Consider the following 23,205-nt stretch of genomic DNA (forward strand, 5'->3'; position numbering starts at 1 on the left):
CGAACAACTTTCGGGTTACCGCATACTAATATCTCTACAACCCTAGCGTCACCGAACCTTAAGTGTGTAGACCCTACGGGTTCGGGAGACAAGCAGACATGACCGAGACGACTCTCCGGTCAATAACCAATAGCGGGATCTGGATACCCATGTTGGCTCCCACATGCTCCTCGATGATCTCATCGGATGAACCACGATGTCGAGGATTCAATCAATCCCGTATACAATTCCCTTTGTCTATCGATATGTTACTTGCCCGAGATTCGATCGTCGGTATCCCTATACCTTGTTCAATCTCGTTACCGGCAAGTCTCTTTACTCGTTCCGTAACTCACATCATCCCGCGATCAACTCCTTGGTCACATTGTGCACATTATGATGATGTCCTACCGAGTGGGCCCAGAGATACCTTTCCGTTTACACGGAGTGACAAATCCCAGTCTCGATTCGTGCCAACCCAACTGGCACTTTCGGAGATACCTGTAGTGCACCTTTATAGCCACCCAGTTACGTTGTGACGTTTGGTACACCCAAAGCATTCCTACGGTATCCGGGAGTTGCACAATCTCATGGTCTAAGGAAATGATACTTGACATTAGAAAAGCTCTGAGCAAACGAAGTACACGATCTTGTGCTAGGCTTAGGATTGGGTCTTGTCCATCACATCATTCTCCTAATGATGTGATCCCGTTATCAACGACATCCAATGTCCTTGGTCAGGAAACCGTAACCATCTATTGATCAACGAGCTAGTCAACTAGAGGCTTACTAGGGACATGGTGTTGTCTATGTATCCACACATGTATCTGAGTTTCCTATCAATACAATTCTAGCATGGATAATAAACGATTACCATGAACAAGGAAATATAATAATAACCAATTTATTATTGCCTCTAGGGCATATTTCCAACAGTCTCCCACTTGCACTAGAGTCAATAATCTAGTTCACATCACCATGTGATTAACACTCACCGGTCACATCACCATGTGACCAACATCCAAAGAGTTTACTAGAGTCAACAATCTAGTTCACATCACTATGTGATTAACACTCAATGAGTTCTGGTTTGATCATGTTATGCTTGTGAGAGAGGTTATTAGTCAACGGGTCTGAACCTTTCAGATCCGTGTGTGCTTTACGAATATCTATGTCATCTTGTGGATGCTACCACGCGCTACTTGGAGCCATTTCAAATAACTGCTCTACTATACGAATCCGGTCTACTACTCAGAGTCATCCGGATTAGTGTCAAAGTTCGCATCGACGTAACCCTTTACGACGAACTCCTTTTCACCTCCATAATCGAGAAAATTCCTTAGTCCACTAGATACTAAGGATAAGTTCGACCGCTGTCATGTGATCCATTCCCGGATCACTATTGTACCCCTTGACCAACTCATGGCAAGGCACACTTCATGTGTGGTACACAGCATAGCATACTGTAGAGCCTACGTCTAAAGCATAGGGGACGACCTTCGTCCTTTCTCTCTCTTCTGCTGTGGTCAGGTCTTGAGTCTTACTCAATACTCACACCTTGTAACACAGCCAAGAACTCCTTCTTTGCTGATCTATTTTGAACTCTTTCAAAATCATGTCAAGGTGTGTGTTCTTTGAAAGTATCATCGGGCGTCTTGATCTGTCTCTATAGATCTTGATGCCCAATATGTAAGCAGCTTTTATCCAGGTCTTCCTTTGAAAAACTCCTTTCAAACAACCCTTTATACTTTCCAGAAATTTTACATCATTTCGGATCAACAATATGTCATTCACATATACTTATCAGAAATGTTGTAGCGCTCCCACTCACTTTATTGTAAATACAAGTTTCTAACAAACTTTGTATAAACCCAAAAACTTTGATCACTCCATCAAAGCGTATATTCTGACTCCGAGATGCTTGCTCTTAGTCCATGGAAGGATCGCTGGAGCTAGCATACCTTTTAGCATCCTTAGGATCGACAAAACCTTTCTGATTATATCACATACAACCTTTCCTTATGAAAACTGGTAAGGAAACTTGTTTTGACATCCATCTGCCAGATTTCATAAATGCAGCTAATGCTAACATGATTCCGACGGACTTAAGCATCGCTACGGATGAGAAAATCTAATCGTAGTCAACTCCTTGAACTTGTGGAAATACTCTTTGCCACAAGTCGAGCTTCATAGACAGTAACATTACCGTCCACGTCCGTCTTCTTCTCAAAGATCTATTTATCTCGGATTTCATGGCTTCTAACCATTTGTCGGAATATGGGCCCACCATCGCTTCTCCATAGCTCGTAGGTTCATTGTTGTCTAGCAACATGACTTCCAAGACAGGATCACGCACTACCCTGAAGTAGTACGCATCCTCGTCGTCCTACGAGGTTTGGCGTGACTTGATCCGAAGTTTCATGATCACTATCATAAGCTTCCACTTCAATTGGTGTAGGTGCCACAGGAACAACTTCCTGTGCCCTGCTACACGCTAGTTGAAGTGACGGTTCAATAACCTTATCAAGTCTCCACCATCCTCCCACTCAATTCTTTCGAGAGAAACTTTTCCTCGAGAAAGGACCTGTTTCTAGAAGCAATTACTTTTGCTTCCAGATCTGAAATAGGAGGTATGGCCAACTGTTTTGGGTATTCTATGAAGATGCATTTATCCGCTTTGGGTTCGAGCTTATCAGCCTGAAACTTTTTCACATAAGTATCGCAGCCCCAAACTTTTAAGAAACGACAACTTAGGTTTCTCTAAATGGTGTCGTCTCAACGGAATTGCGTGGTGCCCCCTTTTAAAGTGAATGCGGTTGTCTCTAATGCCTAACCCATAAACGATAGTGGTAATTCGATAAGAGACATCATGGTATGCACCATATCCAATAGGGTGTAGTTATGATGTTCGGACACACCATCACACTATGGTGTTCCAGGCGGTATTAATTGTGAAACACTTTCCACAATGTCTTAATTGTGTGTCAAACTCGTAACACAGATACTCATCTCTATGATCATATCACAGACATTTTATCCTCTTGTCACGACGATCTTCAACTTCACTCTGAAATTACTTGAACCTTTCAATAATTCAGACTTGTGTTTCATCAAGTAAATACACTCAGCATCTACTCAAATCATCTGTGAAGTAAGAACATAACGATATCCACTGCATGCCTCAGCACTCATTGGACTGCATACATCAAAATGTATTACTTCCAATAAGTTGCTCTCTTGTTCCATCTCACTGAAAACGAGGCCTTTCAGTCATCTTGCCCATGTGGTATGATTTGCATGTCTCAAGTGATTCAAAATCAAGTGAGTACAAACGATCCATTTGCATGGAGTTTCTTCATGCACATATACCAATAGACATGGTTCGCATGTCTCAATCTTTTCAAAAACGAGTGAGTCCAAAGATCCATCTACATAGAGCTTCTTCATGCATTCTATACCAATATGACTCAAATGGTAGTGCCACAAGTATGTGGAGCTATCATTACTATTTTATATATTTTGGCACGAACATGTGTATCACTACGATCGAGATTCATTTTAGGTGCAAGACCATTGAAGGTATTATTCAAATAAACAGAGTAACCATTATTCTCCTTAAATGAATAACCGTATTGCGATAAACATAATCCAATCATGCTCAACGCAAACACCAAATCTCGATGGTAGAGGGAGCATGCGATGCTTGATCACATCAACCTTGGAAACACTTCCAACACATATCGTCATCTCACCTTTAGCTAGTCTCCGTTTATTCCGCAGCTTTTATTTCGAGTTACTAACACTTAGCAACCGAACCGGTATCTAATACCCTGGTGCTGCTAGGAGTACTAGTAAAGTACACATTCATATAATGTATATCCAATATACTTCTGTCGACCTTGTCTGCCTTCTCATCTACCAAGTATCTAGGGTAGTTCGGTTTTAGTGACCGTTCCCCTCATTACAGAAGCACTTAGTCTCGGGTTTGGGTTCAACCTTGGGATTCTTCACTAGAGCAGCAAACGATTTGTTGTTTCATGAAGTATCCCTTTTGCCCTTGCCCTTCTAGAAACTAGTGGTTTTACTAACCATCAACAATTGATGCTCCTTCTTGATTTCTACTTTCGCGGTGTCAAACATCGCGAGTTGCTCAAGGATCGTCATCTATCCTTGATATTTATAGTTCATCACGAAGCTCTAATAGCTTGGTGGCAGTGATTATGGAGAACCATCACTATCTCATCTGGAAGATTAACTCCCACTCGATTCAAGCGATTGTAGTACTCAGACAATCTGAGCACATGCTCAACGATTGAGCCTTTCTCCCTTAGTTTGCAGGCTTAAGAAACTTGTCAGGGGTCTCATACCTCTTGACTTGGGCACTAGTCTGAAATCCCAATTTCAGTCTTCGGAACATCTCACATGTTCTGCGACGTTTCAAAAACGTCTCTGGTGCCACAATTCTAAACGTTAGCATTACGCACTGAACTATCACGTAGTCATCAAAACGTGTATGTCAGATGTTTCGTAACATCTACAGACGACGCTGAGGTTCAGCATACCGAGCGGTGCATTAAGGACATAAGCCTTCTGTGCAGCAATGAGGACAATCCTCAGTTTACGGACCCAGTCCGCATAATTGCTACTACCAACTTTCAACTAAATTTTCTCTAGGAACATATCTTAACCAGTAGAACTAAAGCGCAAGCTATGACATAATCTGCAAAGACCTTTTTGACTATGTTCATGATAATGAAGTTCATCTGATTAATGAACTCCCACTCAGATAGACATCCCTCTAGTCATCTAAGTGATACATGATCCGAGTCAAACTAGGCCGTGTCCGATCATCACGTGAGACGGACTAGTCATCATCGGTGAACATCTCCATGTTGATCGTATCTACTATACGACTCATGTTCGACCTTTCGGTCTCTTGTGTTCCGAGGCCATGCCTATACATGCTAGGCTCGTCAAGTCAACCTAAGTGTTTCGCATGTGTTCCGAGGCCATGTCTGTACATGCTAGGCTCGTCAACACCCGTTGTATTCGAACGTTAGAATCTATCACACCCGATCATCACGTGGTGCTTCGAAACAACGAACCTTCGCAACGGTGCACAGTTAGGGGGAACACGTCTCTTGAATTTTTTTAGTGAGGGATCATCTTACTTACTACCGTCGTTCTAAGCAAATAAGATGCATAACATGATAAACATCACATGCAATCAAATAGTGACATGATATGGCCAATATCATTTTGCTCCTTTGATCTCCATCTTCGGGGCACCACGATCATCTTTGTCACCGGCATGACACCATGATCTCCATCATCATGATCTCCATCATTGTGTCTTCATGAAGTTGTCACGCCAACGATTACTTCTACTTCTATGGCTAACGCGCTTAGCAATAAAGTAAAGTAATTTACATGGCGTTATTCAATGACACGTAGGTCATACAAAAAAATAAAGACAACTCCTATGGCTCCTGCCGGTTGTCATACTCATCGACATGCAAGTCGTGATTCCTATTACAAGAATATGATCAATCTCATACATCACATATATCATTCATCACATCTTCTGGCCATATCACATCACAAGGCACATGCTGCAAAAACAAGTTAGACGTCCTCTAATTGTTGTTGCAAGTTTTTACGTGGCTTGTATAGATTTCTAGCAAGAACGTTTCTTACCTACGTAAAACCACAACGTGATATGCCAATTTCTATTTACCCTTCATAAGGACCCTTTTCATCGAATCCGTTCCGACTAAAGTGGGAGAGACAGACACCCGCTAGCCTCCTTATGCATCTAGTGCATGTCAGTCGGTGGAACCTGTCTCACGTAAGCGTACGTGTAAGGTCGGTCCGGGCCGCTTCATCCCACAATGCCGCCGAAACAAGATAAGACTAGTAGCGGCAAGAAGAATTGACAACATCGACGCCCACAACTACTTTGTGTTCTACTCGTGCATAGAAACTACGCATAGACCTAGCTCTGATACCACTGTTGGGGAACGTAGCAGAAATTCAAAATTTTCTACGCATCACCAAGATCAATCTATGGAGTAATCTAGCAACGAGGGGAAGGGGAGTGGATGTACATACCCTTGTAGATCGCGAGCGGAAGCGTTCAAGAGAACGGGGTTGATGGAGTCGTACTCGTCGTGATCCAAATCACCGATGATGCTAGCGCCGAACGGATGGCACCTCCGCGTTCAACACACGTACGGAGCAGCGACGTCTCCTCCTTCTTGATCCAGCAAGGGGGGAGGAGAGGTTGATGGAGATCCAGCAGCACGACGGCGTGGTGGTGGAAGTAGCGGCATCCCGGCAGGGCTTCGCCAAGCGCAAGCGGGGAGGAAGAGGTGTCACGGGAGGGAGAGGGAGGCGCCAGGGGCTAGGGTATTGCTGCCCTCCCTCCCCCACTATATATAGGGCCAAGGGAGAGGGGGGCGCAGCCTTGTCCCTTCCTCCAAGGAAGGGTGCGGCCAGGGAGGAGTCCTTCGTCCCCAAGGCACCTCGGAGGTGCCTTCCCCCTTTAGGACTCTCCGTTTATCTTATCTCTTGGCGCATGGGCCTCTTGGGGCTGGTTCCCTTGGCCCATATAGGCCAAGGTGCACCCCCACAGCCCATGTGGCCCCCCGGGGCTGGTGGACCCCTTGGTGGACCCCCGGACCCCTTTCGGCACTCCCGGTACAATACCGATAAAGTGCGAAACTTTTCCGGCGACCAAAATAAGACTTCCCATATATAAATCTTTACCTCCGGACCATTCCGGAACTCCTCGTGACGTCCGGGATCTCATCCGGGACTCCGAACAACTTTTGGGTTACCGCATACTAATATCTCTACAACCCTAGCGTCACCGAACCTTAAGTGTGTAGACCCTACGGGTTCGGGAGACAGGCAGACATGACCGAGACGACTCTCCGGTCAATAACCAACAGCGGGATCTGGATACCCATGTTGGCTCCCACATGCTCCTCGATGATCTCATCGGATGAACCACGATGTCGAGGATTCAATCAATCCCGTATACAATTCCCTTTGTCTATCGGTATGTTACTTGCCCGAGATTCGATCGTCGGTATCCCTATACCTTGTTCAATCTCGTTACCGGCAAGTCTCTTTACTCGTTCCGTAACTCACATCATCCCGTGATCAACTCCTTGGTCACATTGTGCACATTATGATGATGTCCTACCGAGTGGGCCCAGAGATACCTTTCCGTTTACACGGAGTGACAAATCCCAGTCTCGATTCGTGCCAACCCAACAGACACTTTCGGAGATACCTGTAGTGCACCTTTATAGCCACCCAGTTACGTTGTGACGTTTGGTACACCCAAAGCATTCCTACGGTATCCGGGAGTTGCACAATCTCATGGTAAGGAAATGATACTTGACATTAGAAAAGCTCTGAGCAAGCGAACTACACGATCTTGTGCTAGGCTTAGGATTGGGTCTTGTCCATCACAACATTCTCCTAATGATGTGATCCCGTTATCAATGACATCCAATGTCCATGGTCAGGAAACCGTAACCATCTATTGATCAACGAGCTAGTCAACTAGAGGCTTACTAGGGACATGGTGTTGTCTATGTATCCACACATGTATCTGAGTTTCCTATCAATACAATTCTAGCATGGATAATAAACGATTACCATGAACAAGGAAATATAATAATAACCAATTTATTATTGCCTCTAGGGCATATTTCCAACAACGAGATCGTTGGAAGATGGCAACGCGACGGCTGGACGGCTTGTGGGCGGGGAAGACTGCTTCGGCGGAGGCGCGGGAGGCCGGGCGCCATGGAGGGAGGAAGCAGGGAGCTCGGGCGTGAGCTGCTCAACTTGCGCGGTTGCAGCAAGCCGCGAGGAGGCTCGGGCGCGACGACGCAGGCAGCGGCCTGCTGGCTTGAGTGGCACGCGGCCATGGCAAGGAGGCGGGGAAGAAGGCCAGGGCGCAGTACGGTTGGCCTGCTGGGCAGAGGAGGTCGCGGCTTGCGGGAGCTCGAGGAGCTTCTCTCCTCGGGCGCTCGGGCAACAGGGATGGCGAGGAGGCACGGTCGCGGCCTGGTGCTGCAGAGGGAGGCGCGCGGGAGGCTGAGAGGGGGTCGGGCGCGAGGGAGAGAGTGGAGGGAGAGATCGAGAGGAGGGAGGAGCGCGAGGCTCTGCTCCTCTCTCTTTCTGTGTGGGAGGAGCGCGAGGGAGGAGACGAGAGGGAGATGGGGATCGGGCGATGGGTGTGTGGCAGCGCAGGAGGAGAACGAAGGGAGAGATGGGGATCGAGCGATGGTCGGGCTAGGGTTAGGTAGGGGTGCGGCGGCTGGGCCTTGGGCCATCTCGGTGAAGAGGGGAAAAGGTCAGGAGGAGTTGGGCTGCGCTGGATCTCTCTCTCCCCCTTAATTCTTTCAAAAACCTTTCCGAAAAACAGAAAATCTCAATGAAAGAAAGGAGAGAAAAGAAAGGGGTTAGGGGAAGGATTTGGGCAAGAGGCTAATTTTCCCGGACTCATAAAAAATGTGCTTGTTCCGAGAAAAACGGAGTGGGTAAGATTGCACGGTTTAAATTCAAATGCATTTGAATTTAATTCAAATGGTTTGAACAAGGAGTAGGATTACAAAGTGTCCAAAATGTTGAACATTTAGGAAGGGCCTCGATAAGAGGGAAAAGAATTGTTGGCCAAGCTTGGAGGTGAAACTTGAAGTGGAAATAGGCATGGGAATTATTTTGCAAGTGTGTTCCGGTTAATTCCAAACTAATGGAATATTTATAATAGCTCCATAAATATTAGGAGGATATGTTATAAAGAGAAATCACCATGTGAATTCCCTCGATTTAAATGGATCGAAGATCCATGCAATTTACTTAGTTGAGTTTTGATGCAAAGATTAATGACATGATGGCATGATGACATGATGCAATGCAAAAATAAAAGAGCAAGCACCAAAAGAAACACGCGATGATCACGAAAATAAGGAAGTCTTCTGAAGCGTCGGTCTCGGGGCGTTACATCGACGTTGTAAAGGTGGTATGCTCCATTGTGGAGCACTCTTGTGACGATGAAGGGGCCTTCCCAAGCAGGAGCAAGCTTGTGTGGTTTCTGCTGATCCACTCGAAGAACCAGGTCTCCCTCTTGAAATGCTCGACCCCTCACGTTTCTGGCGTGGAATCGATGCAGGTCTTGCTGATAGATGGTCGACCGGATCAGGGCCATCTCTCTTTCCTCTTCCAGGAGATCAACTGCATCTTGCCGTGCCTGTTCTGCTTCATCTTCTTAGAAAATCTCAACTCGGGGTGCGTTGTGAAGCAAGTCACTCGGGAGTACAGCTTCAGCTCCATAGACCAAGAAGAATGGAGTTCGGCCAGTCGACCGATTGGGAGTTGTCCTCAATCCCCAAAGCACTGATGGAAGTTCATTGACCTAGACGCCTGCTGCGTGCTTGAGATCACGCATCAGTCGGGGTTTCAGTCCTTTGAGAATCAATCCGTTTGCTCTTTTAGCTTGTCCATTCGACTGGGGGTGGGCAACTGAAGCATAGTCGACTCGAGTGCCTTGGGAAGCACAGAAGGCTCTGAACTCATCAGAATCGAAGTTCGACCCATTGTCAGTGATGATGTTGTGTGGAACACCATATCTGAATGTTAACTCTCTGATGAAGTTGACAGCAGTACTGGCTTCAAGACTTTTGATAGGCTTGGCTTCGATCCGTTTGGTGAACTTGTCGACTGCCACGAGCACATGAGTGAAGCCGCTCCTACCAGTCCTGAGAGGTCCAACCATATCCAATCCCCAAACAGCAAAGGGCCAGACTGTTGGGGAACGTAGTAATTTCAAAAAAATTCCTACGCACACGCAAGATCATGGTGATGCATAGCAACGAGAGGGGAGAGTGTTGTCCACGTACCCTCGTAGACCGAAAGCGGAAGCGTTAACACAACGCGGTTGATGTAGTTGTACGTCTTCACGATTCGACCGATCAAGTACCGAACGCACGGCACCTCCGAGTTCAGCACACGTTCAGCTCGATGACGTCCCTCGAACTCCGATCCAGCCGAGTGTTGAGGGGGAGTTTCGTCAGCACGACGGCGTGGTGACGATGATGATGTTCTACCGACGCAGGGCTTCGCCTAAGCACCGCTACGATATTATCGAGGTGTAATATGGTGGAAGGGGGCACCGCACATGGCTAAGAGATCAATGATCAATTGTTGTGTCTATGGGGTGCCCCCTGCCCCCGTATATAAAGGAGCAAGGGGGGAGGCGGCCGGTCAAGGAGGAGGGCGCGCCAAGGGGGGGGTCCTACTCCCACCGGGAGTAGGACTCCTCCTTTCCTTGTTGGAGTAGGAGAGAAGGAAAGAGGGGGAGAGGGAGAAGGAAAAAGGGGGCTGCACCCGTTGTCCAATTCGGACCAGAGGGGGGTCGCGCGCCTCCTTCCTTTTGGCCTCTCTCCTCTATTCCCGTATGGCCCAATAAGGCCCAATACTTCTCCCCGGCGAATTCCCGTAACTCTCCGGTACTCCGATAAATACACGAATCACTCGGAACCTTTCCGAAGTCCGAATATAGTCGTCCAATATATCGATCTTTACGTCTAAGCCATTTCGAGACTCCTCGTCATGTCCGCGATCTCATCTGGGACTCCGAACTCCTTTGGTACATCAAAATACATAAACTCATAATATAACCGTCATCTAACTTTAAGCGTGCAGACCCTACGGGTTCGAGAACTATGTAGACATGACCGAGACACGTCTCCTGTCAATAACCAATAGCGGAACCTGGATGCTCATATTGGCTCCCACATATTCTACGAAGATCTTTATCGGTCAGACCGCATAACAACATACGTTGTTCACTTTGTCATCGGTATGTTACTTGCCCAAGATTCGATCGTCGTTATCTCAATACCTAGTTCAATCTCGTTACCGGCAAGTCTCTTTACTCGTTCCGTAGTACAACATCCCGCAATTAACTCATTAGTTACAATGCTTGCAAGGCTTATAGTGATGTGCATTACTGAGTGGGCCCAGAGATACCTCTCCGACAATCGGAGTGACAAATCCTAATCTCGAAATACGCCAACCCAACAAGTACCTTCGGAGACACCTGTAGAGCACCTTTATAATCACCCAGTTACGTTGTGACGTTTGGTAGCACACAAAGTGTTCCTCCGGTAAACGGGAGTTGCATAATCTCATAGTCATAGGAACATGTATAAGTCATGAAGAAAGCATTAGCAACATACTAAACGATCGTGTGCTAAGCTAATGGAATGGGTCAAGTCAATCACATCATTCTCCTAATGATGTGATCCCGTTAATCAAATGACAACACATGTCAATGGCTAGGAAACATAACCATCTTTGATCAATGAGCTAGTCAAGTAGAGGCATACTAGTGACACTCTGTTTGTCTATGTATTCACACATGCATCATGTTTCCGGTTAATACAATTCTAGCATGAATAATAAACATTTATCATGATATAAGGAAATAAATAATAACTTTATTATTGCCTCTAGGGCATATTTCCTTCAGTCTCCCACTTGCACTAGAGTCAATAATCTAGTTCACATCGCCATGTGATTTAACATCAATAGTTCACATCACCATGTGATTAACACCCATAGTTCACATCGTTATGTGACCAACACCCAAAGGGTTTACTAGATTTAATAATCTAGTTCACATGACTATGTGATTAACACCCAAAGAGTACTAAGGTGTGATCATGTTTTGCTTGTGAGATAATTTTAGTCAACGTGTCTGTCACATTCAGATCTGTAAGTATTTTGCAAATTTCTATGTCTACAATGCTCTGCACGGAGCTACTCTAGCTAATTGCTCCCACTTTCAATATGTATCTAGACCGAGACTTAGAGTCATCTAGATTAGTGTCAAAACTTGCATCGACGTAACCCTTTACGACGAACCTTTTGTCACTTCCATAATCGAGAAACATATCCTTATTCCAGTAAGGATAATTTTGACCGCTGTCCAGTGATCTACTCCTAGATCACTATTGTACTCCCTTGCCAAAATCAGTGTAGGGTATACAATAGATCTGGTACACAGCATGGCATACTTTATAGAACCTATGGCCGAGGCATAGGGAATGACTTTCATTCTCTTTCTATCTTCTGCCGTGGTCGGGCTTTGAGTCTTACTCAATTTCACACCTTGTAACACAGGCAAGAAACTCTTTCTTTGACTGTTCCATTTTGAACCACTTCAAAATCTTGTTAAGGTATGTACTCATTGAAAAAACTTATCAAGCGTCTTGATCTATCTCTATAGATCTTGATGCTCAATATGTAAGCTGCTTCACCGAGGTCTTTCTTTGAAAAACTCCTTTCAAACACTCCTTTATGCTTTGCAGAATAATTCTACATTATTTCTGATCAACAATATGTCATTCACATATACTTATCAGAAATGCTGTAGTGCTCCCACTCACTTTCTTGTAAATACAGGCTTCACCGCAAGTCTGTATAAAACTATATCCTTTGATCAACTTATCAAAGCGTATATTCCAACTCCGAGATGCTTGCACCAGTTCATAGATGGATCGCTGGAGTTTGCATATTTTATTAGCACCTTTAGGATTGACAAAACCTTCTAGTTGCATCATATACAACTCTTCTTTAATAAATCCATTAAGGAATGCAGTTTTGTTTATCCATTTGCCAGATTTCATAAAATGCGGCAATTGCTAACATGATTCGGACAGACTTAAGCATAGATACGAGTGAGAAACTCTCATCGTAGTCAACACCTTAAACTTGTCGAAAACCTTTTGCGACAATTCTAGCTTTGTAGATAGTAACACTACTATCAGCGTCCGTCTTCCTCTTGAAGATCCATTTAATCTCAATGGCTCGCCGATCATTGGGCAAGTCAATCAAAGTCCATAATTTGTTCTCATACATGGATCTCATCTCAGATTTCATGGCCTCAAGCCATTTTGCGGAATCTGGGCTCACCATCACTTCTTCATAGTTCGTAGGTTCGTCATGGTCTAGTAACATAACCTCCAGAACAGGATTACCGTACCACTCTGGTGCGGATCTTACGCTGGTTGACCTACGAGGTTCAGTAATAACTTGATCTGAAGTTCCATGATCATCATCATTAACTTCCTCACTAATTGGTATAGGCGTCACAGAAACTGGTTTTTGCGATGAACTACTTTCCAATAAGGGAGCAGGTACAATTACCTCATCAAGTTCTACTTTCCTCCCACTCACTTCTTTCGAGAGAAACTCCTTCTCTAGAAAGGATCCATTCTTAGCAACGAATGTCTTGCCTTCGGATTGTTGGGGATCGTAGCAGAATTTTAAAATTTCCTACGCATCACCAAGATCCATCTATGGAGTATACTAGCAACAAGGGGAAAGGAGTGCATCTACATACCCTTGTAGATCGCGAGCGGAAGCGTTCAAGTGAACGGGGTTGATGGAGTCGTACTCGCCGTGATCCAAATCACCGATGACTGAGTGCCGAACGGACGGCACCTCCGCGTTCAACACACGTACGGAGCAGCGACGTCTCCTCCTTCTTGATCCAGCAAGGGGGAAGGAGAGGTTGATGGAGATCCAGCAGCACGACGGCGTGGTGGTGGAAGTAGCGGGGATCTCGGCAGGGCTTCGCCAAGCTTCTGCGAGAGGGAGAGGTGTTGCAGGGGGAGAGGGAGGCGCCAGGGGCTGTGGTGCTGCTGCCCTCCCTCCCCCCCACTATATATAGGCCCCCTGGGGGGCGCCGGCCCTGGATCCCATCTACAAGGGGGGGGCGGCCAGGGGGAAACTTGCCCCCCCAAGTCAGGTGGGGCGCCCCCCACCCCTAGGGTTTCCAACCCTAGGCGCAGGGGGAGGCCCATGGGGGGCGCCCCAGCCCACTAGGGGATGGTTCCCTTCCCACTTCAGTCCATGGGGCCCTCCGGGATAGGTGGCCCCACCCGGTGGACCCCCGGGACCCTTCCGGTGGTCCCGGTACAATACCGGTGACCCCCGAAACTTTCCCGGTGGCCGAAACTTGACTTCCTATATATAATTCTTCACCTCTGGACCATTCCGGAACTCCTCGTGACGTCCAGGATCTCATCCGGGACTCCGAACAACTTTCGGGTTTCCGCATACTAATATCTCTACAACCCTAGCGTCACTGAACCTTAAGTGTGTAGACCCTACGGGTTCGGGAGACATGCAGACATGACCGAGACGCCTCTCCGGTCAATAACCAACAGCGGGATCTGGATACCCATGTTGGCTCCCACATGTTCCACGATGATCTCATCGGATGAACCACGTGAAGGAAATATGCCCTAGAGGCAATAATAAAGTATTATATATTTCCTTATATCATGATAAATGTTTATTATTCATGCTAGAATTGTATTAACCGGAAACATAATACATGTGTGAATACATAGACAAACAGAGTGTCACTAGTATGCCTCTACTTGACTAGCTCGTTAATCAAAGATGGTTATGTTTCCTAGCCATAGACATGAGTTGTCATTTGAATAACGGGATCACCTCATTAGGAGAATGACGTGATTGACTTGACCCATTCCGTTAGCTTAGCACCCGATCGTTTAGTATGTTGCTATTGCTTTCTTCATGACTTATACATGTTCCTCTGACTATGAGATTATGGAACTCCCGTTTACCGGAGGAACACTTTGTGTGCTACCAAACGTCACAACGTAAATGGGTGATTATAAAGGTGCTCTACAGGTGTCTCCAAAGGTACTTGTTGGGTTGGCGTATTTCGAGATTAGGATTTGTCACTCCGATTGTCGGAGAGGTATCTCTGGGCCCACTCGGTAATGCACATCACTATAAGCCTTGCAAGCATTGTGACTAATAAGTTAGTTGCGGGATGATGTGTTACGGAACGAGTAAAGAGACTTGCCGGTAATGAGATTGAACTAGGTATCGAGATACCGACGATTGAATCTCGGGCAAGTAACATACTGATGACAAAGGGAACAACGTATGTTGTTATGCGGTCTGACCGATAAGGATCTTCGTAGAATATGTGGGAGCCAATATGGGCATCCAGGTCCCGCTATTGGTTATTGACCGGAGAGGTGTCTCGGTCATGTCTACATAGTTCTCGAACCCGTAGGGTCCGCACGCTTAACGTTACGATGATAGTTTTATTGAGTTTTGATGTACCGAAGGAGTTCGGAGTCCCGATGAGATCGGGTACATGACGAGGAGTCTTGAAATGGCCGAGACGTAAAGATCGATATATTGCACTACTATATTCGGACTTCGGAAAGGTTCCGAGTGATTCGGGTATTTTTCGGAGTACCGGAGAGTTACGGGAATACGTATTGGGCCTTATTGGGCCATACGGGAAAGAAGGAAAAGGGCCTCAAGGGTGACCGCACCCCTCCCCTTGGTCTGGTCCGAATTGGACTAGGGAAGGGGGGCGCCCCCTTCCTTCCTTCTCTTTTTCCCTTCCTCTTTTCCTATTCCATATGGGAGGTGGAATCCTACTAGGACTAGGGAGTCCTAGTAGGACTCCACACTTGGTGCGCCCCCTCCTAGGGCCGGCCTCCTCCTCCCTTGCTCCTTTATATACGGGGGCAAGGGGGCACCCCAGAGACACAACAATTGATCCTTGAGATCTCTTAGCCGTGTGCGGTGCCCCCCTCCACCATATTACACCTCGATAATACCGTTGCGGAGCTTAGGCGAAGCCCTACGCCGGTGGAACATCATCATCGTCACCACGCCGTCGTGCTGACGAAACTCTCCCTCAACACTCGGCTGGATCGGAGTTCGAGGGACGTCATCGAGCTGAACGTGTGTAGAACTCGGAGGTGCCGTGCGTTCGGTACTTGATCGGTCGGATCGTGAAGAGGTACGACTACATCAACCGCGTTGTGATAACGCTTCCGCTGTCGGTCTACGAGGGTACGTGGACAACACTCTCCCCTCTCGTTGCTATGCATCACAATGATCTTGCGTGTGCGTAGGAAATTTTTTGAAATTACTACGTTCCCCAACAGTGGCATCCGAGCCTGGTTTTATGCGTTGATGCTATGCACGAGTAGAACACAAGTGAGTTGTGGGCGATATAAGTCATACTGCTTACCAGCATGTCATACTTTGGTTCAGCGGTACTGTGAGATGAAGTGGCCCGAACCGACATTACGCGTACGCTTACGCGAGACTGGTTTCACCGTTCGGAGCACTCGTTGCTTAAAGGTGACTGGCGGGTGTCTGTCTCTCTCACTTTAGTTGAACCGAGTGTGGCTACGCCCGGTCCTTGCGAAGGTTAAAACAACACCAACTTGACAAACTATCGTTGTGGTTTTGATGCGTAGGTAAGAACGGTTCTTGCTAAGCCCGTAGCAGCCACGTAAAACTTGCAACAACAAGTAGAGGACGTCTAACTTGTTTTTGCAGGGCATGTTGTGATGTGATATGGTCAAGACAGGATGTGATATAATGTGTTGTATGAGATGATCATGTTTTGTAACCGAGTTATCGGCAACTGGCAGGAGCCATATGGTTGTCGCTTTATTGTATGAGATGCAATCGCCATGTAATAGTTTTACTTTATCACTAAGCGGTAGCGATAGTCCTAAAAGCAATAAGTTGGCGAGACGACAACGATGCTACGATGGAGATCAAGGTGTCGCGCCGGTGACGATGGTGATCATGACGGTGCTTCGGAGATGGAGATCACGAGCACGGTGCTTCGGAGATGGAGATCACAACCACAAGATGATGATGGCCATATCATATCACTTATATTGATTGCATGTGATGTTAATCCTTTATGCATCTTATCTTGCTTTGATTGACGGTAGCATTATAAGATGATCTCTCACTAAAATTTCAAGATAAAAGTGTTCTCCCTGAGTATGCACCGTTGCAAAAGTTCTTCGTGCTGAGACACCACGTGTTAATCGGGTGTGATAGGCTCTACGTTCAAATACAACGGGTGCAAAACAGTTGCACACGCGGAATACTTAGGTTAAACTTGACGAGCCTAGCATATACAGATATGGCCTCGGAACACAGAGACCGAAAGGTCGAGCGTGAATCATATAGTAGATATGATCAACATAGTGATGTTCACCATTGAAACTACTCCATCTCATGTGTTAATCGGACATGGTTTAGTTGCTTTGGATCACGTAATCACTTAGATGATTAGAGGGATGTTTATCTAAGTGGGAGTTCTTAAGTAATATGATTAATTGAACTTAAATTTATCATGAACTTAGTCCTGATAGTATTTTGCAAATTATGTTGTAGATCAATAGCTCGCGTTGTTGCTTCCCTGTGTTTATTTTTGATATGTTCCTAGAGAAAAATTATGTTGAAAGATGTTAGTAGCAAAGATGCGGATTGGATCCGTGATCTGAGGATTATCCTCATTGCTGCACAGAAAAATTATGTCCTTGATGCACCGCTAGGTGACAGACCTATTGCAGGAGCAGATGCAGACGTTATGAACGTTTGGCTAGCTCAATATGATGACTACTTGATAGTTTAGTGCACCATGCTTAACGGCTTAGAATCGGGACTTCAAAGACGTTTTGAACGTCATGGACCATATGAGATGTTCCAGGAGTTGAAGTTAATATTTCAAGCAAATACCCGAGTTGAGAGATATGAAATCTCCAACAAGTTCTATAGCAAAAAGATGGAGGAGAATCGCTCAACTGGTGAGCATGTGCTCAGATTGTCTGGGTACTACAATCGCTTGAATCAAGTGGGAGTTTATCTTCCAGATAAAATAGTGATTGACAGAATTCTCTAGTCACCATCACCAAGTTAGTAGAACTTCGTGATGAACTATGGTATGCAAGGGATGACGAAAGTAATTCCCGAGCTCTTCGTGATGCTGAAATCGATGAAGGTAGAAATCAAGAAAAACATCAAGTGTTGATGGTTGACGAGACCGCTAGTTTCAAGAAAAGGGCAAAGGGAAAAAGGGGAACTTCAAAAAGAATGGCAAGCAAGTTGCTGCTCAAGTGAAGAAGCCTAAGTCTGGTCCTAAGCCTGAGACTAAGTGCTTCTACTGCAAAGGGACTGGTCACTGGAAGCGGAACTACCCCAACTATTTGGTGGATAAGAAGGATGGCAAAGTGAACAAAGGTATATTGGATATACAAGTCATTGATGTGTACTTTACTAGTGTTTATAGCAACCCCTCGGTATTTGATACTGGTTAAGTTGCTAAGAGTAGTAACTCGAAACGGGAGTTGCAGAATAAACAGAGACTAGTAAAAGGCGAGGTGACGATGTATGTTGGAAGTAGTTCCAAGATTGATATGATCATCATCGCACACTCCCTATACTTTCGGGATTAGTGTTGAAACTAAATAAGTGTTATTTGGTGTTTGCGTTGAGCATAAATATGATTTGATCATGTTTATTGCAATACGGTTATTCATTTAAGTTAGAGAACAATTGTTGTTCTGTTTACATGAATAAAAAAACCTTCTATGGTCATACACACCAACGAAAATGGTTTGTTGGATCTCGATCGTAGTGATACACATATTCATAATAATGAAGCCAAAAGATGCAAAGTTAATAATGATAGTGCAACTTATTTGTGGCACTGCCGTTTAGGTCATATTGGTGTAAAGCGCATGAAGAAACTCCATACTGATGGGATTTTGGAATCACTTGATGCTTGCGAACCGTGCCTCATGGGAAAGATGACTAAAACGCCATTCTCCGGAACTATGGAGAGAGCAACAGATTTGTTGGAAATCATACATACAGATGTGTGTGGTTCGATGAATATTGAGGCTCGTGGCGGATATCGTTATTTTCTCACCTTCACAGATGATTTGAGCAGATATGGGTATATCTACTTAATGAAACATAAGTCTGAAACATTTGAAAAGTTCAAAGAATTTCAGAGTGAAGTTGAAAATCATCGTAACAAGAAAATAAACTTCCTACGATCTGATCATAGAGAAGAGTATTTGAGTAACGAGTTTGGCCTTCAGTTAAAACAATGTGAAATAGTTTCACTACTCACGCCACCTGGAACACCACGGTGTAATGGTGTGTCCGAACGTCGTAATCGTACTTTATTAGATATGGTGCGATATATGATGTATCTTACCGATCTACCACTATCGTTTTGGGGTTATGCATTAGAGACATCTGCATTCACGTTAAATAGGGCACCATCAAAATCCGTTGAGACGACGCCTTATGAACTGTGGTTTGGCAAGAAACCAAAGTTGTCGTTTCTTAAAGTTTGGGGTTGCGATGCTTATGTGAAAAAGTTTCATCCTGATAAGCTCAAACCCAAATCGGAGAAATGTGTCTTCATAGGATACCCAAAGGAGACAGTTGGGTACACCTTCTATCACAGATCCGAAGGCAAGACATTTGTTGCTAAGAATGGATCCTTTCTAGAGAAGGAGTTTCTCTCGAAAGAAGTGAGTGGGAGGAAAGTAGAACTTGATGAGGTAACTGTACCTGCTCCCTTATTGGAAAGTAGTTCATCACAGAAATCTGTTCCTGTGACTCCTACACCAATTATTGAGGAAGTTAATGATGATGATCATGTAACTTCAGATCAAGTTACTACCAAACCTCGTAGGTAAACCAGAGTAAGATCCGCAACAGAGTGGTATGGTAATCCTGTTCTGGAGGTTATGTTACTAGACCATGACGAACCTACGAACTATGAGGAAGCGATGATGAGCCCAGATTCCGCAAAATGGCTTGAGGCCATGAAATCTGAGATGAGATCCATGTATAAGAACAAAGTATGGACTTTGATTGACTTGCCCAATGATCGGCGAGTCATTGAGAATAAATGGATCTTCAAGAGGAAGACGGATGTTGATAGTAGTGTCACTATCTACAAAGCTAGAATTGTCGCAAAAAGGTTTTCGACAAGTTCAAGATGTTGACTACGATGAGAGTTGCTCACTCGTATCTATGCTTAAGTCTGTCTGAATCATGTTAGCAATTGCCGCATTTTATGAAATATGGCAAATGGATAAACAAAACTACATTCCTTAATGGATTTATTAAAGAAGAGTTGTATATGATGCAACCAGAAGGTTTGTCAATCCTAAAGGTGCTAACAAAATATGCAAGCTCCAGCGATCCATCTATGGACTGGTGCAAGCATCTCGGAGTTGGAATATACACTTTGATAAGTTGATCAAAGAATATAGTGTTATACAGACTTGCGGTGAAGCCTGTATTTACAAGAAAGTGAGTGGGAGCACTACAGCATTTCTGATAAGTATATGTGAATGACATATTGTTGATCGGAAATAATGTAGAATTATTCTGCAAAGCATAAAGGAGTGTTTGAAAGAAGTTTTTCAAAGATAGACCTCGGTGAAGCTGCTTACATATTGAGCATCAAGATCTATAGAGATAGATCAAAACGCTTGATAAGTTTTTTCAATGAGTACATACCTTAACAAGATTTTGAAGTAGTTCAAAATAGAACAGTCAAAGAAAGAGTTCTTGCCTGTGTTACAAGGTGTGAAATTGAGTAAGACTCAAAGCCCGACCACGGCAGAAGATAGAAAGAGAATGAAAGTCATTCCCTATGCCTTGGCCATAGGTTCTATAAAGTATGCCATGCTGTGTACCAGATCTATTGTATACCCTACACTGATTTTGGCAAGGGAGTACAATAGTGATCTAGGAGTAGATCACTGGACAGCGCTCAAAATTATCCTTAGTGGAATAAGGATATGTTTCTCGATTATGGAAGTGACAAAAGGTTCGTCGTAAAGGGTTACGTCGATGCAAGTTTTGACACTAAATCTAGATGACTCTAAGTCTCGGTCTAGATACATATTGAAAGTGGGAGCAATTAGCTAGAGTAGCTCCGTGCAGAGCATTGTAGACATAGAAATTTGCAAAATACTTACGGATCTGGATGTGACAGGCCCGTTGACTAAAATTATCTCACAATCAAAACATGATCACACCTTAGTACTCTTTGGGTGTTAATCACATAGCGATGTGAACTAGATTATTGACTCTAGTAAACCCTTTGAGTGCTGGTCACATAGAGATGTGAACTATGGGTGTTAATCACATGGTGATGTGAATTATTGATGTTAAATCACATGGCGATGTGAACTAGATTATTGACTCTAGTGCAAGTGGGAGACTGAAGGAAATATGCCCTAGAGGCAATAATAAAGTATTATATATTTCCTTATATCATGATAAATGTTTATTATTCATGCTAGAATTGTATTAACCGGAAACATAATACATGTGTGAATACATAGACAAACAGAGTGTCACTAGTATGCCTCTACTTGACTAGCTCGTTAATCAAAGATGGTTATGTTTCCTAGCCATAGACATGATTTGTCATTTGATTAACGGGATCACCTCATTAGGAGAATGACGTGATTGACTTGACCCATTCCGTTAGCTTAGCACCCGATCGTTTAGTATGTTGCTATTGCTTTCTTCATGACTTATACATGTTCCTCTGACTATGAGATTATGGAACTCCCGTTTACCGGAGGAACACTTTGTGTGCTACCAAACGTCACAACGTAAATGGGTGATTATAAAGGTGCTCTACAGGTGTCTCCAAAGGTACTTGTTGGGTTGGCGTATTTCGAGATTAGGATTTGTCACTCCGATTGTCGGAGAGGTATCTCTGGGCCCACTCGGTAATGCACATCACTATAAGCCTTGCAAGCATTGTGACTAATAAGTTAGTTGCGGGATGATGTGTTACGGAACGAGTAAAGAGACTTGCCGGTAACGAGATTGAACTAGGTATCGAGATACCGACGATCGAATCTCGGGCAAGTAACATACTGATGACAAAGGGAACAACGTATGTTGTTATGCGGTCTCACCGATAAAGATCTTCGTAGAATATGTGGGAGCCAATATGGGCATCCAGGTCCCGCTATTGGTTATTGACCGGAGAGGTGTCTCGGTCATGTCTACATAGTTCTCGAACCCGTAGGGTCCGCACGCTTAACGTTACGATGATAGTTTTATTAAGTTTTGATGTACCGAAGGAGTTCGGAGTCCCGATGAGATCGGGTACATGACGAGGAGTCTCGAAATGGCCGAGACGTAAAGATCGATATATTGGACTACTATATTCGGACTTCGGAAAGGTTTCGAGTGATTTGGGTATTTTTCAGAGTACCGGAGAGTTACGGGAATACGTATTGGGCCTTATTGGGCCATACGGGAAAGAAGGAAAAGGGCCTCAAGGGTGACCGCACCCCTCCCCTTGGTCTGGTCCGAATTGGACTAGGGAAGGGGGGCGCCCCCTTCCTTCCTTCTCTTTTTCCCTTCCTCTTTTCCTATTCCATATGGGAGGTGGAATCCTACTAGGACTAGGGAGTCCTAGTAGGACTCCACACTTGGTGCGCCCCCTCCTAGGGCCGGCCTCCTCCTCCCTTGCTCCTTTATATACGGGGGCAAGGGGGCACCCCAGAGACACAACAATTGATCCTTGAGATCTCTTAGCCGTGTGCGGTGCCCCCGTCCACCGTATTACACCTCGATAATACCGTTGCGGAGCTTAGGCGAAGCCCTACGCCGGTGGAACATCATCATCGTCACCACACCGTCGTGCTGACGAAACTCTCCCTCAACACTCGGCTGGATCGGAGTTCGAGGGACATCATCGAGCTGAACGTGTGTAGAACTCGGAGGTGCCGTGCGTTCGGTACTTGATCGGTCAGATCGTGAAGACGTACGACTACATCAACCGCGTTGTGATAACGCTTCCGCTGTCGGTCTACGAGGGTACGTGGACAACACTCTCCCCTCTCGTTGCTATGCATCACAATGATCTTGCGTGTGCGTAGGAATTTTTTTGAAATTACTACGTTCCCCAACACCACGATGTCGAGGATTCAATCAATCCCGTATACAATTCCCTTTGTCAATCGGTACGTTACTTGCCCGAGATTCGATCGTCGGTATCCCAATACCTTGTTCAATCTCGTTACCGGCAAGTCACTTTACTCGTACCGTAATGCATGATCCCGTGTCTAACTCCTTAGTCACCTTGAGCTCATTATGATGATGCAATACCGAGTGGGCCCAGAGATACCTCTCCGACATACGGAGTGACAAATCCCAGTCTCGATCCGTGCCAACTCAACAGACACTTTCGGAGATACCCGTAGTGTACCTTTATAGTCACCCAGTTACGTTGTGACGTTTGGCACACCAAAGCACTCCTACGGT

The sequence above is a fragment of the Aegilops tauschii genome, chromosome 2 (assembly GCF_002575655.3).
Source record: "Aegilops tauschii subsp. strangulata cultivar AL8/78 chromosome 2, Aet v6.0, whole genome shotgun sequence".
Taxonomy (NCBI): Eukaryota; Viridiplantae; Streptophyta; class Magnoliopsida; order Poales; family Poaceae; genus Aegilops; species Aegilops tauschii.